Below are 17390 nucleotides of genomic sequence, written 5' to 3'. Positions count from 1 at the left end.
TATACCTTCTTCTATACCAATGACTCTCAAGTTTGGTTTTTTTTATGACATCCCATATCTCTTGAATAGATTGCTCGTGAGATTCAAGCATCCTTTCTGTGTTGACTATATTCTTTTCAAGTTGATAAACTTTGTCTTCATTATCTGATGTTCTGACTTCTACTTGATCTAGTCTATTTGTAATATTCTCGTTTGAGTTTTTAATTTGGTTTATAGTTTCCTGCATTTCTAGGATTACTGTTTGATATTTTTTAAGATCTCTATCTCCTGGTAAAGCTCGTTCTTTGCCATTTGAATTTGTTTGTTTAATTCGTTTTCAAAATATACTTTCATTGCTTGGACTTGCTGTCTCATGTCTTCTCTAATATTCCATTCCATCTGAGTTAGGTATGCCTTGAGTTCTTTCCCTATCCATGTTTCTGATGCTTGTAGGTCCTCATGTAGATTTAAGTTGTCCTGCATTGTTTGTAATCCTTTTTTCCCTTGTTTTTTCATGTTGTTCACGTTACTTTCCAGCTCTGTTTGATTGCTGTGTTTCTGCTCTCTCCTATAAATTTGTTTTGGTTTTGTATATCTCTATTGTCTCTTTTTTGTGGTGGTAGACTATTCCTGCTAAAGTGGATTCAGCTGGGAAGGAATTCCGTCAGCCGAACTCTGGTGACGTCACCTCTCTGCTATGGCGGGCCCCAGGCTCCTTGCAGGGGTGTCCAAAGGGAGGGGTGGGACTGGTCTGTCTCTGGTTGGTTTCAGGTCCCGGTTGGCTACTTCATGAAGGCCTGGCTATAGACCTCTTCCTAGAGTCTCTGCACCATACCTGCTGGGCCGCACCTCCAGGTCTAGCCGCGCGGTCGCCGGCGGGCGGGCGGTCTCCAGCCGCCCAGTCACGGGGGCCGCGGGCGGTCGCCAGCGGGCAGGCAGTCTCTAGCTGCCCAGTCACGCTGGCAGCGGGTGGGCGGTCGCCGGCAGGCGGGCGGTCTCCAGCGGCCCAGTTGCGCAGGCAGCGGGCAGGCGGTCAGTCGCCGGTGGGCGGGTGTTCTCTATCCGCCCAGTCGTGCGGGCAGCGGGCGGGCGGGCGCCGGTTGGTGGGCGGTCTCTAGCCGCCCAGTCACGTGGGCAGCGGGCGTGCGGTTGCCGGAGGGCGGGCGGTCTCTAGCCGCCCAGTCGCGCGGGCAGCGGTCGGGTGGTAGGACTCCAGTCGCGCGGGCAGCGGGCGGGTGGTCGGTCGCCGGCGGGTGTGCGGTCTCTAGCTGCCCAGTCGCGAGAGCCTGGCCTCTCGTCCTCTGGCTTCTCCTCCTAGCCCTGGCTTCTCCTGCTAGCCTGGCCTTCCCCTGTGTGATGCCTCTCGGCAGTTCAAACTGTACTCTGGGCCTGCAGTTTGCTGGGTGTGTTGGGTGGCTATTGGAAACCGGCACCCTATTGTTTTGATTTTTTCCGCTTGCCCCTCCCCCAGAGCTGGCAAGACAGGTTTTGTTTTCGCCGCTGATGGGAGGGGGAGTTGGAGGTCAGGTGTCTCTACCTTTCCCTGCATCTCTATGCAGGCTCGTTCTGATAATCCCTCCCCCGGAAAGCCTGGGAGAGATTTTATGCGAATTCCCCGCTGTATGGGAGATGGGCTGAGTAACACACACCTGTTTTATTGTTGTAATCTGTCGGAAAGTGGCGGTGGTGACGTCAGCTCTCCAAGATGGTGGCCGCTGGCTTCCTTGGTGGACTTTCCATTGTGGGGTATAGAACTGGACCGCTTCCTTCCCCATCTCAATCCCCGAACTCGGCCCGGAGCTCAGTGAGGGCACAGCCGGCAGGACTCCACAGAATCTGTAGCACCGTTTCTCTCTGCTTGCTGGTCGCTTCTCGGCGGCGCCCCGCCATCTGAAGCCGCGGGTTGGGCCGCACGACGGGCGGCGGATCAGTCAGCCTGGATCTCCAGTCGCACAGTTGGCTTGCGTTTGAGACTCAATAACCAGTCCTTGGTGATGGAGATCCTTCCTCTAGGTTTCGGTGCACCCCAATTTTGCTGTAAATTCCTAACAAGATAGCTTTTTGTCGTTCTAACTCGTTATTCACCTGCGCAGTGACGCGGTACATGGGGTGTGATGCACTCTATTTGCAGCCATCTTGGAATCTTGGCTTTCTCTTTGTGAGTCAAAGTCTGGCTTCCTCTAACATCTTTGTATTCTGTCTAAATAATCTTCACATCAACACACTACCTTAAAAAAAAGAACGATCACAGAGCTCAGGAGGCTGAGGCAGGAGGATCACAAACTCAAAGCCAGCCTCAGCAATTTAGTGAGGCACTAAGCAACTCAGTGAGACCCTGTCTCCAAATTAAAAAAAAAAAAAAAACAGGGCTGGGAACGTGGATCAGTGGTTAAGCGCCCCTGTGTTCACTCCCTCCGGCCACCCCAGCTGCTCTTGGTGGGTGGAGGAAGGGGTGTATGGCTTTGGCTTCTGTCTGTATTTTCCTTCACTTCGTTTAAGAAGAGAGGCAGATCTGAGAGGCCACTCGTCCCTGCTTGACCAGGCCTAGAGCTGAAGTTGACTCCATCTTGGAGACGCAGGCAGTGTGCAGGGTGTGGAAGTTCTTCTTTTCACTGTCTTGGAATCTGCCTCCTCATGCCCGCCGGCAGCCCTACCCTGCACACACACATAACGCTCCGCTCCGGCACTCTTAGAGTAGTTTTGATTTGCATTTCTCTAATTGCTAGAGATGATGAGCATTTTTCATATATTTTTTGATTGATTATATATCCTCTTCTGAGAAGTGTCTGTTCAGGTCCCTGGCCCATTTATTGATTAGGTTATTTGGGGTTTTTTGGTGCTTAGCTTTTTGAGTTCTTTATACTAGAGATTGAGTTCTTTTTACTAGAGATTAGTGCTCTATCTGATGTGTGAGGGGTAAAAATCTGCTCCCAGGATGTAGGCTCTCTGTTCACCTCACAGATTGTTTCTTTTGCTGAGAAGAAACTTTTTAGTTTGAATCCATCCCATTTATTGATTCTTGATATTAATTCTTGTACTATAGAAGTCTTATTAAGGAAGTTGGGGCCTAATCCCACATGATGAAGATTAGGGCGTACTTTTTCTTCTATTAGGCACAAGGTCCCTGGTTTAATTCCTAGGTCCTTGATCCACTTTAAGTTGAGTTTTGTGCATGCTGAGAGATAGCTAATAATGGAAAGCAGTATGTAGATTCCTTGGAAAGCTGGGGATGGAACCACCATTTGACCCAGCTGTCCCTCTCTTCGGTCTATACCCAAAGGACTTAAAATCAGCATACTACAGGGACACAGCCACATCAATGTTTATATCAGCACAATTCACAATAGCTAAACTGTGGAGCCAACCTAGATGCCCTTCAGTGGATGAATGGATAAAAAAATGTGGCATATATACACAATGGAATTTTACTCAGCAATAAAAGAGAATAAAATTATGGCATTTGCAGGTAAATGGATGGTGTTGCAGAAGACAATGCTAAGTGAAGTTAGCCAATCCCCCAAAACAAATGCCGAATGTTTTCTCTGATATAAGGAGGCTGACTCATAGTGGGATAGGGAGGGGGAGCATGGGAGGAATAGACAAACTCTAGATAAGGCAAAGGGGTGGGAGGGAAAGGGAGGGGGCAGGGGGTTAGCAAGGATGGTGGAATGTGATGGACATCATTATTTAAAGTACATGTATGAAGACATGAATTGGTATGAACATACTTTATATAAAACCAGAGATATGAAAAATTGTGCTGTATTTGTATAATAAGAATTGTAATGCATTCCACTATCATTTATTTTTTTAAAATCAATAAAAAAGAGAAAAAAATAAAAATGACAGTGTTGCTTAGTCTTTCCCAATATTTATGCATTTTAGCTCTTACTGCAATTGCTAGGATTTCCAGTACTATTAGGAAACAGAAGTGATGCTAGTGGACATCCTGTCCATGCTGTCAATCATAAGCAAAGAATATTCAGCATTTCACCATTAAGCAAGATATTCATTGTAGTGTTTTCATACATACCTGTTAACAGATTGAAGACATTTTCTTCTATTCCTAGTTTGCTGAGATATTTAAATGAACAGTTGTTGAATTCATTTCCTTTATCTATTATATTTTTTTAATCCAACACTGAGGTAAATTACATCAATTGATTTTCTTTTTAAAATTTATTTATTTATTTTTATTGGGGCATCACATGTGCTATATTTGAACATGTATATAACATAATTTTATCAATCTTATTCCCCAAGATCTTTCCTTTCCCTCCATTCTTCCTTTCCTCTGATGCACTTGCTTTACTCTATTGATCTCCCTTCTATTATTCTTTTTAAATTAAACTTCTTTTTAAAAAATATTTTTAGTTGTAGATGGATACAATACCTTTATTTATTTATTTTTATGTGGTGCTGAGGACTAAACCTGGTGTCTCATACGTGCTAGGCAAGTGCTCTAACACTGAGCTACAACCCCAACTTCATTTAATTAGTGCACATATCCAAGATGATCATACCCAGCAGAGTTAACCTTTGAATCATAGAAGAAATAAAGAGCTTCCATAATAAGTAATAGAATTCATGATCACTAAACCAGCATTACAGAAGATTCTTAAGGAAATCCTAGACCCAGAAATCGAAGAAAGATAAACACAATCATGAGTGTATGTGAGCAAATACATTCCAATAGAAGAGTAGTTAAGCTGATGAAAATTAGGAAAGAATCAAATGTTATTGATACAGAAAACCACCAAACCTCTAATATGAATAAGAGAAAAAGAAATGAACATAGAATATTCAAAACAAGCTAAAGAACAATAAGAAAATGACAGGAACAACTACATAACTTACAATAATAACACTGAGTGTAAATCATCTTAATTCTCCAACTAATAGACCCCAAATTGCTGGTTGGATTAAAAAACAAGACTCAACAATATACTTCCTGCAAGAAAATTACTCATCTGCAAGAACATACACAAATTGAAAGTGAAAGATGAAAATGATATTCAAAGCAAAGGGAATCCTAAAACAAGAAGGAATTTCTATATTCATATCTGACAAAACAGACTTCAAGTTAGAGGAGACAGAGCTTATTACATACAGATAAATGGAATAATTCACCAAAATATATAATAAGTGTAAGATATGTGCACCAAATGTCGAAGCACTCAATCTTACAAAGTGAACATGACTGGACCTTAAGGGAGTGATAGGTCCCAACACAATTAGAATGGGTAACATCAACATCTCATTCCATCAATAGAGAGATCAGTAGACAAAATGTCAACAAAGAAACATTAGAGTTGAATTATACTACAGATCAAATGAACTTTAACAGATATCTGAAGAATATTCTATCCAACAGCTGCAGAATATATATTCCTTTCATCAACACATGGATTTTTTTTTCCAAAAGAGATCCTATACTAGGCCATAAATCAAGTCTTAATAAAACTCAAAACTATGGGCTGGGGTTGCAGCTCAGTGGTAGAGCACTTGCTTACCACATGTGAAGCCCTGGGTTTGACCCTCAGCACCACATAAAAATAAATAGAATAAAGATATACAAAAGATTTTAAAAAAACAACTATTAAGAAATTAAAAAACTGAAATAATTTCTTGAATCTTATCAGATCATAATGGAATGAAACTAGAAATTAACAGCAGGAGACACTTCAGAAATTATGTATGCACATGGAGATAGAACAGTGGACTTTTGAATGTAAAATGAGTCATCAAAGAAATTGGGGGATACATTTTAAAATTCATACAATCAAATGAAAATGGAAATACAACATATCAGAAGAATCTATGAGATGCAGCAAAAAACATACTAAGAGGGAAGTTATAGGCATGAATATCTACATTTTAAAAAGAGAGATCTTAAATAAATAGGCTAATGATGCTTCTCAAGGAATTATAAAAAGAATAAACCAAACATCAAATCAGCAGAAGGAAATCAACAGTAAATATCAGGGCAGAAATAAAGGAAATAGAGACTAAAAGAACAGTATAAAGGTTCAGTGAAACCAAGAGTTGGTTCTTTAAAAAGATTGAGTTGAAAAATTTTAGCAAAACTAGAAAAGAGACAAAAAACCCAAATAAATAAAATTAGAGATGGAAAAGGGGATATAAAACAGATATCAGATACCACTAAAATTCCTAGGATAATTAGGCATCAGTTTGAAAAACCATATGCCAATATACTGGAAAATCTAGAAGAAATGGACAGATTTCTAGACACAGACAACCAAAATTGAACCAAAAGGATATAATAAACCTAAAGGGATCAATAACAAATAATGATATTGAAGCAGTAATAAAAAGTCTCCCAATAAATAACATCCCAGGACTGGATAGATATAAAATCTTATACTAATAGCCTCTTTACCTAAGGTCTAATTGCCCAATATATCATGTCTGGATTTCAAGAAAAAAAACTATAAGCACATTAAGAAGCATGCAAAAACAGTCTGAAGCGACGAAGCAAACTTTACAATCAATTCTGATATGTCACATATTTTTGAATTATCAGACAAGGAATTTTAAATAATCATGAAGAATAGGTTGAGGGCTCTAGTGGGAAAACATAAAACATGCAATAATGGATGAATTATATAAGCAGAGAGGTAAAAATTCCAAGAAAGAATCAAAAGGAATACTAAAAAAATGTTTAAATGCTTTAAAAGAAATGAAGAACGCATTTGATGGGCTCATGGGCTCATGACAAAGCCAAGAAAAGAATCAGTGAACTTAAAGATAAAGCAATAAAAACTTCCCAAATTTAAAAGCAAAGACAAAAAAGAAAGAAAACAACAAAAGAAAACATTTGAATACTATGGAATAATACCCAAACCACAATAATATATCCATAATTTGAATACCAGAAGAAGATAGTGATAACAGCGAAGAAACATTTGAATAAAATCAGAGAATGCTCTAAAATTAATGAAACTAAACCAAAGCTACTAGAAGCTCAGGGAACATCAAGTAGGATTTGAAAAAATAAAATACATTGAATAGTTGTACAATATTCATATTGCAGAAAACCAAACAAAAAGAAAATTTTAGAACAATTTACAAAGTTAAAAAACACATTCTATATGAATGAAAAGGATGAGAATTATAGTGGAAAATGTATCAACAATCATGTAAACAAGAAGAGAATGGAATAAAATAATTAAACTGCTAAAAGAAAAAGCATACCAACCTAGAGTTCTATATCCAGCAAAATTAACTTCAAAAGTGAAAGAAAATATGGGGCTGGGTTGTGGCTCAGTTGTAGAGTGCTTGTCTAGTTCGTGTGAGGCCCCGGGTTCAAACATCAGCACCACATAAAATAAATGAACAAAATAAAACAAAACTATGATGTCAATCTACAACTAAATTTAAAAATGTGAAAGAAAATAGAAGCTTTCTCAGACAAACGAAAATTTCAGAATTCATTGCCAATAGACATATCTTTCAGAAAATGTCCACAGTTCTTCAAAAGAAAAATGATATAGGTCAGAATCTTGAATCTATATGAAGAAAGGAAGGGTTTTGAAAGGAATAAAACAAGTACAAATGTAATTTAATTTTCTTATTCATACTTGATCTAAAAGTTAACATTGTTCAAAGTAATAATAATAACAACAACGTATTTGTGAATATAACACAGGAATAAGTGAAACTAATGGCAGCAATGTTATATCAATGGCAGGGGGAATGCTATTATCATATTCCTGTACCATTCATTAAGTAGAACATTATTATTTGATGATCAACTTGCATTATTTTAAGATGTATACAATAAACTCTATAGAGACAAACACTAAACTGTTTGTTAAAATGTCTTAGGGATATGCCATGAGAGAAGATAGAGTAAAAACAAACTGTTCAATTAAAATTAGAAAAGACAGAAAAGAATACAGAAGGGTTAAAAATATGGTTGATATTAATCCAAATATGTCAATAAAATTTTAAATGTGAATGATGTAAAAACATTGATTAAAAGACTCAGGGAATGTTTTCTCTGATAAGTGGATGCTGATCCATAATGGGGGGTTGGGGAAGTGTGAAAGAACTTTGGATTGTGCAGAAGTGAGTGAGGGCTTGGGAGAGGATGTGGGATAGGAAGGATGGTGGAATGAGACAGACATTATTACCCTATATACTTATATGATTACAGTATTCTGAATCGTGTACAGCCAGAGGAAGGAGAAGTTGTGCTCCATTTGTTTATAATGTGTCAAAATGCATTCTACTGTCATGTATATCTAACTAGGACAAATTTTAAAAAGTGTTTAAAAAAAGACTTTCAGGGGTTGGAGTTTAGTTCAGTGGTAGCACACTTGCCTAGCAGGTGTGAAGCACTGTGTTCGATCCTCAGCACTACATAAATATAAATAAATAAATAAATAAATAAATTGACTTGTCTTCCTACAACACACACACTCTCTCTCTCTCTCTCTCTCTCTCTCTCTCTCTCTCTCTCTCTCCACACACACACACACACACACATACACACACAAAGAGGGACTATCAAAGTACCCCCCCAAAATGACCAAACTATAAGTAGTCTACTAGAAATTCAATTTAATTATAAAGATTGACAACTTAGAAGTAAAGGAATGGAGACGATATATCATACTAATACTAATCAAAATAAAGATGGCACAGCTATATTAATTATAGACAAAGCAAATTTTGGAAAAGGAAAGTTATCAAGAACAAAGAATAGCAAAAGATGATAAAGGATCAGTTCTCCAAAAATACAAAACACTTCTTATTGTATATGCATGTAATAATAGAGTGTTAAATTACCTGAGTTAAAATTGTTATTATGGCAAAATTTTGTTACTGATGAAGATTTTAACACCCCTTTGTCAGTAATAGATCAAGTAAATAGAAAACCATAAACTTCAATCAGTTCACCTAAACAGCTTGATAAAGCATCTTGGTCTAATTGACATTGAAGAATGCTTTATCTAAAATAACTGAATGAATACACATTCTTCTCAAGCTCACATGGAATATTCACCAACAGAGACCACATTGGAACACATACAAAAGAGTAGAAACTATGTAAAGTACATTCTGAGACTCCAATGTAATTAAGTTAGAAATTGGTAACAGGAAGATAGATGGGAAATCCTTTTCGGTATTTAGAAATTAAACACCACACATTTAAATAGCACATGGTTCAATAAAGAAATCTCAAGAGAAATTATAAATATTTTGAACAGAATAAAAACACAACTTATTAAAACACATGGGATATCAGTGATTAAAGGGAAATTTACAGCATTAAATGCATATATTAGAAAAGGAGAAAGATTTAAAATCAATAGTCTAAGTTCTCCACTTATAAAACGAGGAAAAAGAGCATAGTAAGCCTAAAGCATGTAGAAGAAATTATAAAAATGAGAACAGGAATCAATAAACAGAAAAGGATAGAGAAAAAAATCAATGAAACCAAAAGCTAGTTCTCTGAAAAGATACATACCTCTAGTCACATTAATAAGGATAAGAAAAGAAAACACAAATTGCCAATATCAGATGTGAAAGAGTAGTGATCACTACTCTACGCATGCACATTAGGAAGATCATACAGGAACATTATGAACAATTTTATATCTACACATTTGATAACATCAATTAATTAAATGGACTAATTTCTTGAAAAAACATGAACTACAAAAATCTCAATGAGAAACAAATGATCTGAATAGGACTGTCTATTAAAGAAATTTTATTAGTAATTAATAATCTTCCAAAAATGAAAACACTGAACCCAGACTGCTTCCTTGCTAAATTCTACTCAACATCTAAAGAAGAAATAATACCAATTCTCTACAGTAACTTCCAGAAAGTGGAAGAAGATGGAGCACTTCCAAACTCATTCTATGAAGTCATTATTACCCTAATACAAAAACCAGATAGAAATATACAACAAACTATAGACCAATTTTTCTTATAAATATAAATGCAAATGTCCTGAATAAAATATTAACAAATCAAGTAACACAATCTATAGAAAGAATTATATGTCATGACCAAATAGAATTTACTCTAGGTATGCAAGACTAATTCAACACTCAAAAATTAATAAATATAATCTAAACACATCAAGAGACTAAAGAATAAAATCATATGATTATCATCATTTGATGAAGCAGCATTTGACAAAATCCAATACCCATTCATGATTAAAAAAAAACTATTAAAACTAGGAAAAGAGGGAAACTTCTTCAACTTCATAAAGAATATCTACAAAAAAATCTAGAGTTAAAATGATATTTAGTAATAATATCCCCATATTTTTAATGTCTATAGGATCTGCACAGTTGACCCAGTGTTTATTGCTGAGATTAATAAATTACATTTCTTCTCTTTTTTCTTCAAAAGCTTTATTAAGTGATTGTCAATATTTATAGTCACCTTCTTAAAATTCATATATTGAGCATGTTGATTTTCTTTCTTTTTCAATTCAAGTGATTTCTACTCTTAATTGTTAAATTTTTCCTTGGACTACTTTCAGTTAATCTGCTTTTCCCAAATTCCTTAAGTTGGAATTTAGTTTGTTGATTTTAAATATTTCTCCTTTACTAATATAGGCAAGAAATCTATGAATTTCCTTCGAAGATCTCTTACATCTACCAAATTTTGACATGCTGTGCTTTTGTTGAATTTCTGCTCTATGAAAGAGCTAAAAGAATGAAAAGAGAAGCCACATACTAAGAGAAAAATTTTACAAAATACTAATATTGTAAAGAACTGGAATTCAAAATATCCAGAGAATTATTAAATCTCAAGAGTGCTAAAAATATTAAAAATGAGATAAAGACATAAACATACACCTTGCCAAAGAAGATATACAGACGGCAAGTAAGTATATGAAAGGATGCTCAAAATAATTTCATTATGGAATTGTGAATGAAACAGAGATATAACTACATACCTATATAGATAACTAAATTCCAGAACACTGAAATACCAAATAGTCAATAGAATATGAGATTCTGGAACTCTCATTCATTGTTAGTGGGAATACAAAACTGTACAGCCACTCTGACAGACATTTTGGTAGTTTCTTAGAAAACTAAATGTATTCTTACTTTACTTTAATTTTTTTATTTATATATGACAGCAGAATGCATTATAATTCTTATTACATATATAGAGCATATTTTTTCATATCTCTGGTTGTATACATAGTATATTCACACCAATTCGTGTTTTCATACCTGTACTTTGGATAATAATGATCATCATATTCCACCATCATTAATTACCCCATGCCCCTCCCTTTCCCTCCAATTCCTCTGCCCTATCTAGAGTTCCTCTATTCCTCCCATGCTCCCCCTCCCTACCCCACTATGAATCAGCCTCCTTATATCAGAGAAAATTTTTGGCATTTGTTGTTTGGAGATTAGTTAACTTCACTTAGCATTATCTTCTCTAACTTCATCCATTTACCTGCAAATGCCATGATTTTATTCTCTTTTATTTCTGAGTAATATTCCATTGTGTTTATATGCCACATTTTTTTATCCATTCATCTACTGAAGGGCATCTAGGTTGGTTCCACAGTTTAGCTATTATGAATTGTGCTGCTATAACATTGATGTGGCTGTGCCCCTGTAGTATGCTGTTTTTAAGTCCTTTGGGGATAGACTGAAGAGAGGGATAGCTGGGTCAAATGGTGGTTCCATTCCCAATTTTCCAAGAAATCTCCATACTGCTTTCCATATTGGCTACTCCAATTTGCAGTCCCACCAGCAATGTCTGAGTGTACCTTTTCCCCCACATCCTCACCAACACTTATTGTTGTTTGTCTTCATAATAGCTGCCATTTTGACTGGAGTGAGATGAAATCTTACTGTTGAGAGCCACAGCCGAAGGGGCCCCAGCAAACTTCCAGCTGCCAGCTGATGATTGGCTCCTCTGCGGTGATGCTCATTGGGTTGTTTCTCCGCCCTGTCAGACCACAGAGCTGCTCATTGGGGATCTTTTTTTGGCTCCACCCACGCGACCCAGCCAATCGGCCTCAAGAGCAGGAGGAGTAGGGGAGGTTGAGAGGCTTGTGGGAAGCCGGTGGTGGCAGTTGGGCTCTGAGGGTTTTCCTGAGGAGCTGTGTGGTGCAGTGTGTGTGTGTTCTAAAAATAAAGTTCGTTTCTTTTGACAAGTGGCTCCTGAATTGTGCCCAGCCAGACTGCGGCATCTTACAGTGGTTTTGATTTGCATTTCTCTAATTGCTAGTGATGATGAACATTTTTTCATGTATTTGTTGTTTGATTGTACATCATCTTCTGAGAAGTGTCCCTTCAGGTCCTTGGCCCATTTACTGATTGGATTATTTGTTTTTTGGTGTTTAGCTTTTTGAATTCTTCATATACACTAGTGATTAGTGCTCTATCTGATGTGTGAGGGGTAAAGATTTGCTTAAACGTATTCTTATAAAATGATCCAGTAATCACACTCTTTAATATTTACCCAATTGAGTTAAAAATATATGTCCCCACAAAAACCTGCACGTAAATTTTGTAATTAGCTTTATTCATAGTTGCCAATGTGGAAACAACCAAGATGTCCTTTCAGTAGGTGAATGGAGAAACCCTGGTATATCCGTATAATGGATATTATACAGCAATAAATGGAAATTTGACATTAAGCACAAAATGAGCCCTGGGTTCAATCCCCAGCACCACACACACATAAAAAGCACAAAATGACATGAAAGAAGCTTAAATGAACATTGATAACTGAAATACATCTGAAAAAACTGTATGAGTCCAACTATTTAACATTCTGGAAAAGGCAAAACTATAGAGGCATTTTAAAAATCAGTGGTTGTCAGGGGCTTCAGGTAGAAGAGAGGGATGCATGGGTGGGACATTAGGGATTTTAGGTAAGTGAACCTATTCTGCATGATATTATAATGTTGGATGCATGTTATACATTTGTGAAAACCCATGGGATGTAGAATTCAAAGATTGAAACCTAGTGTAAACTATGGACTTTAGTTAATAATAATGTATCAATATTGTTCATTTAATTGTAGGAAATGTTAGTAATAGGGAAACCCACAGTTAACATCATACTCAATGGTGAAGACCGAAAAGTTTCCTACAAGATCAGGAACAAGACAAGGATGCCAACTTTCACCGTTTCTACTCAACATAGTATTGGAAGTTCAGGCCATAACCATTAGGCAAGAAAAAACTTAAAGGGGATCTAAACTGAAAATGAAGAAGTGAAATTGTTTCTTTGTGCAGATAATATGACCTTATCTGTAGAAAACCCTAAAGAATCCACACACACAAAAGACTTATTAAAACTAATTCAGAAAATTTCTAGGATATATAATGAACACAAAATTACTTGCATTTCTATGTCCTTACAATGAACAATCTGAAAAAGAAAAAATTCCATTTATAATAGCACCAAAACTTATAAAATACTTAGGAATAACTTTAAAAACATAAAAGTTTTATATACTGAAAAATATATAACACTATAGAAAGAAATTAAAGAAGACAAATGGAAAGCATCCTGTGTTCATGAATTGGAAGACTTAATATTGTTAAGATGTCACTACCAAAGCTACCTACATATCTAATGAAATCCCTATCAAAATCTCAAAAATGATTTTTTTGCAAAGCTTGAAAAACTCATAGGGACTCTCAAGGGACCCCAGATAGTCAAAACAATATTGAAAAAGAACAAAGCTGGAAGACTCACACTTCCTGTTTTAAAATTTATCATGACAAAGTACAGTAATTAAAACTGTCTGATACTGCCATATAACCATATATACACTGCTATGGCTTGGATCCTAACTGTCTTCCAAAGGCCTTTATGCCAAAGTCTTGGCTGCCAGCCTGTGAAGCTATTGAAAAGCTGTGGAAACTTTAAGTCATGGAGCCTACTGGGAAGAAGTTTGGTCACTGGGGTTGTGCCCTTGAAGGGGATATTGATATCCAGGCCCCTTCCTGAGTCTTTCTTATGATTCCTGGCCACCATAAAGTGAACATCTTTGACCCATCAAGCACTCCCACCATATTGTTCTGCCTTGACACAGGCCCCAAAGCAATGGATCCAGCTGAACGTGGACTGAAATCTCTGAAATCCTGAGCCAAAATAAGTCTTCTTCCTTATAAGTGGATTACATTAGTATTTTGTTACAAAGATGGAAATCTGACTAATATAAACCAATGGAGTAGAGTAGAGATCCCAGAAATAAACTCTTGTGTATATAGACAAATGATTTTCAGCAAGGGTGTCGAGACTATGCAATAGTGAATGGACATTACTCAACAAATGGCTGGGATATCCACATGCAAAAGACAGACATTGGACCCTTACCATATTCCACATATAAAAATGAAGTCCAAATGATCAAAGACAGAAATGTATGAACAGTTACATAGCTCTTAGAAGAAAACTGGAAATTCTGTGACATTAGATTTGGTGATGATTTCTTGGACTTGACACCAAAAGCATGGGCAACTAAAAAGAAAAAGATGAGTTGGACATTATTAAAACAAAAACTTTTGTGCATCAAAGGACACTATCAATAGTGTAAAATAATCTCACAGACTGAGGGAATATATTTACAAATCATTTATATGATGTCTTAGTCTGTGTGGACTACTATAACAAAAATACCATAACCAAGGTAGCTTATAAACAATAGAAAATTATTTCTCATAGTTTTGGAGGCTGAAAAGTCTGAGATCAAGTTTCTAGCAGATTCAATGTCTGATGAAAGCTCACTTCATCATAGATGTCACCTTTGTGCTATGTTCTCACATGTAGAAAGGGCAAACAAGCTCTCTCAGGCCTCTTGATAAGGGCACTGATGCCATTCATGTGGGCATAATGGCCACATGAATAATTTAATCATTTCCCAAAGGTCTCATCTCTTCATATCAACACTTTGTAGGTTAAGATTTCAACATATGGATTTTGAGGGGGCAAAAACATTCAGACCACAGCATATGATAAGGAGACTAATATCCATAATATATTTAAAAACTTCTATAAATGAACAAAAATGCAAACCACCCAATTTAAAAATGGGTAAAGGACTTGAATAGACATTTCTCCAAATAAGACACACAAATGGCCAATAGGCATATGAAATGATGCTCAATATATATTGGAACCCTTGAATATTACTGGTTTGAATTTAAATTTGTACAGTCACTGAAGAAAACAGCAAGTAGTTTCTAAAACAAACAAACAAACATATAGAATTACTTTATGATTCAGCAATTCCACTGTTGGTATAGACCCTAAAGAATTGAAAGCAGCTCAGGAGGCTGAGGCAGGAGGATCATGAATTCAAAGCCAGCTTCAGCAATGGTGAAGTGCTAAGCAACTCAGTGAGACCCTATCTCTAAATAAAATACAAAATAGAGGATGTGGCTCAATGATCAAGCTCAATCCCCGGTAGCAAAAAAAAAAAAAAAAAAAAAAAAAAAAAAAAAAAAAAAAAAAGAAAGCAGTGATTCAGGCAGATATCTGTACTCTCATGTTCATGACAACACTATTCATAATAATCAAAAGATGGAAGCATTCTAAATGTCCATCAATGGATGTATGAATAAACTATATATGTATGGAAAAGTATTCAGTCTTAAAAGGAAGGAAATTATGATACTTCTTACAACATTGATGAACCTTGATGATATTATCTTGACCAAAATAAGTCCATCACTAAAGGAAAAATATTATATGATTCCACTTTTATGAGACACTGAGTACTGAATTATTCCCCCAAAATATACACATTGAGGCCCTAACCTTTAATGTGACTGTATTTGGAGATAGGGCTTTTAGGAGGCAATTAAGTTTTAATGAGGTCATAATGGTGGCATCTTAATTTAATAGGATTAGTTCCATTGTAAGAAGAGATCAAGGAGAGCTTGCTCTCTTTCTCTTCCATGAGCACACACGTAGGAAACGTCAGGTGAACACATGGCAAGAGGGTGGCTATCTTCAAGCAAAAAGAGAGCCACCACCCGAAACTGACCATGCTTGTACCCTGATATCAAACTTCTAGGCTCTAGAATAGTGAAAATTAATTTCCGTTGTTTAAGCCACCTAGTCTATGGCACTTTTTTATGGCACTTAGAGCTGACTAATATCCTCAAATAGTCAAATTCATAGAAACAGAAAAGTAGAATCATATTTATCAGAGGCTAATGGGAAGGGAAAAAGGGGTGTTATTATTTAATGGGTAAAGAGCTTTGGTTTGGGATGATGGGATAGTTCTGGATGGTGGTAATGGTTGCATAATGATTTAAATGTACTTAAGGCCATTAAACTGTATGTACATTTAAGACAGTTAAAATGTTCAATTTTTGTCATGTATATTTTATCCCAAGGGAGAAAATATTAGGGAAAATTAAAGGAGGGGAATGAGCGCTTTGTACTTTCTGCTCAGTTTTCTTGCAAATCTAGAGTTGCTCTAAAAATAATAAAGTCTATTAGTTTTTCTTTAAAAAAAAACCCTCAATGTCTACAAAAATAGCTGCAATATACTATACTTACAAGCACCATAGGTCTGACTCCAGCTGACTTTTCTGGATCACAACACATCCTTAGCACATTCTCAGATCTAGTCATAAAAGTCATATTCAGGCCTTGAATATGCTGGACTACTTGTCCATTCAAAACAAACTTTATACATGTTTTTAATATTTTTTCATTGTTAATGGACTTTATTTTTATTTATATGTGGTGCTGAGAATCAAACCCAGTTCCTCACACATGCTAGGCAAGTGCTTTACCACTGAGTCATAACCCCAGCCCCATGAGACTTCATATGTATTTTTGTTGTTTACTACCATGTTAGAGGTTTCCTAAAAAAAATCAGTGAGGCTCAAAAGTGAGAAAAAAAATCAGTATTTAGAGATGTTACATGACCAAATGGACTAGAAATAAGTCTCCTACTTTATGATCATGAAATCATTCTACACTACATGCCAATTGCAAATTATACAAAGTAATATCTGGACTGAGAAAAGAGAGTTGGGGTGAAAGTGACAATAAAGGTTATAGTATTAGTCATAGGGCAAAGACTCAGACTAATGTTTTCACACTTGATTACATTGCCTAGCACAGCAATTAACAAATAGCAGGCAGTCACTTATGATGGATGGAAGAATGAATGGATGGATGGGAAAGTTGAATGAAGAGACAAAAAATGAAAGGATAAATGCTTTATACTTCCCTAGTGACAATATGATCCTATCTCTTTAGTCTACTGCCAATTTCATCCAATCTCGTTCTGTGTATTCCTATATCCTGGCCTGTCATCACATTGTACTCGCCATGTAATCCAAATGTGTTCATGTGCTTCACTTATCTCTGAATGCTCTAATAAATACTAAAACATTCACACAGGTTGT

General features: G+C 36.5%; 1 long non-coding RNA gene across 3 annotated transcripts in view; it reads right to left on the bottom strand.

The window, feature by feature from the left end:
• The window catches only part of LOC124105041 (uncharacterized), a 100724-nt gene that overhangs the window by 35237 nt on the left and 48097 nt on the right, over positions 1-17390 (bottom strand). The window contains exon 3 of one of the 3 annotated variants that reach the window (XR_006855598.2): positions 12508-14481. The exons of the other annotated variants lie outside the window; for them this stretch is intronic. This is a non-coding gene — a long non-coding RNA (uncharacterized LOC124105041). Of the gene's footprint in view, positions 1-12507; positions 14482-17390 lie in introns of those variants that run through there. 3 annotated transcript variants of the gene reach the window in all.

The sequence above is a fragment of the Marmota monax genome, unplaced genomic scaffold (genome assembly GCF_021218885.2).
Source record: "Marmota monax isolate L192 unplaced genomic scaffold, Marmota_monax_Labrador192_F-V1.1 WCK01_AAM20220418_F8-fsc00192, whole genome shotgun sequence".
Taxonomy (NCBI): Eukaryota; Metazoa; Chordata; class Mammalia; order Rodentia; family Sciuridae; genus Marmota; species Marmota monax.
This window is presented reverse-complemented; position numbering and strand designations above follow the sequence as displayed.